The following is a 1,219-nucleotide window of genomic DNA, read 5'->3' on the forward strand; positions in this document are numbered from 1 at the left end:
TGTGTGTGTGTGTGTGTGTGTGTGTGTGTGTGTGTGTGTGATACATTCCGCCAAGAATGTGTTTGAAACTGGAAAATGTCTGGCTCAAAACTTGTTATTGTGACCTAATTACATATTTATTCTACAAATTTTACACAAGATCTCACCATCAGTCCCGTTGTGATCTACCTTTCCTAATCCATAGTGTCTCCTCTTTTACCCTCAATTCCATACTCTGTGGCAGCATGTAACCTCAATAGACAAGATCAGCAGCAGTTTTCTGTTTTTCTGAGATCAGCTTTATTTGTGTTCGTCCTGTGATTCAAAACTGTGCTTCAGCCAGGATTTATGCAGAATCTGTCTCTACAGTCTAAAACTAAGATAATTAAAAAAAAAAAAAAACTCGTGTGCCCCTTCTTCTGTTGTTGCAGTGGTTTCAAGGAGTGCTGCTTTTTAACAATCTCGATCAGTTAGTTATATGCTCATATTTGCGTTCCCTCAAGATATTTATTCAGTAAGTAAGCTTGGTTTCTGCCAGATGGACATCAGGAGAGTGATAATCAAATGTAATTTTAGATGTGATTACAGCAGCAGCAAAAATTTGAGAGCGCAACGCTGTTTGATATTTGACACAGCTATTTGACGAGTAAAAAAACAACAAGCTCTGCCAATGCTTTCAGTCAAATTTGACCTTTCCCCAGCTGTCCTTGCAACAACCACTGTTTTCTCCTTGATAAAGCTGTTTACATTTTTCAGCTCCTATTAAGACAGTTATTATCATTTTTCTGCTCTCTCCCTGCTAATGCACTTGTCCTCTGTCATTGGTAGATAGTGTTGTTGGAGGTGATTGATTTCCAGTGGTCAGCGTCCAGGCTTTAGTCCTTCTGCGAACTCCCAAATGCCACTGGTCACATTTGGCCAGATATCCTCCATCACTCAAATGTTCCTTTCTCAAAGGCAGGCCTGCACGAGATAAAAACACAAAAGCAATACATTACTACTTCATTACTTTTTCAGACTCTTCAAATAAAGAAAAGACAAAAGGGGGAGGGATGGGAGGGAGGCAGAAGAGAGAGAGGGCAACAGAAAGATAACAGAGCCTCTCACATTGTTCTCTTGTTTTTGTCTGCATTTTCTTAAATCAAAAAGGAAATAGCGTCTTTCTGTTACTGTTGTCCAGCAGTTATGATGCTGAAAGCTACATATCAGCAGAGCAGAGAACAGAGAGACCCCCCCCCCC

At 40.3% G+C, this 1,219-nt stretch overlaps 1 protein-coding gene across 1 annotated transcript in view; it reads left to right on the forward strand.

Annotated features, from left to right (window-relative positions):
* kcnt1a (potassium sodium-activated channel subfamily T member 1a) overlaps positions 1–1,219 on the forward strand; it is a 31,792-nt gene that overhangs the window by 5,705 nt on the left and 24,868 nt on the right. The gene's annotated exons all lie outside the window — the stretch shown is intronic.

Source organism: Etheostoma spectabile, chromosome 16 (genome assembly GCF_008692095.1).
Source record: "Etheostoma spectabile isolate EspeVRDwgs_2016 chromosome 16, UIUC_Espe_1.0, whole genome shotgun sequence".
Taxonomy (NCBI): Eukaryota; Metazoa; Chordata; class Actinopteri; order Perciformes; family Percidae; genus Etheostoma; species Etheostoma spectabile.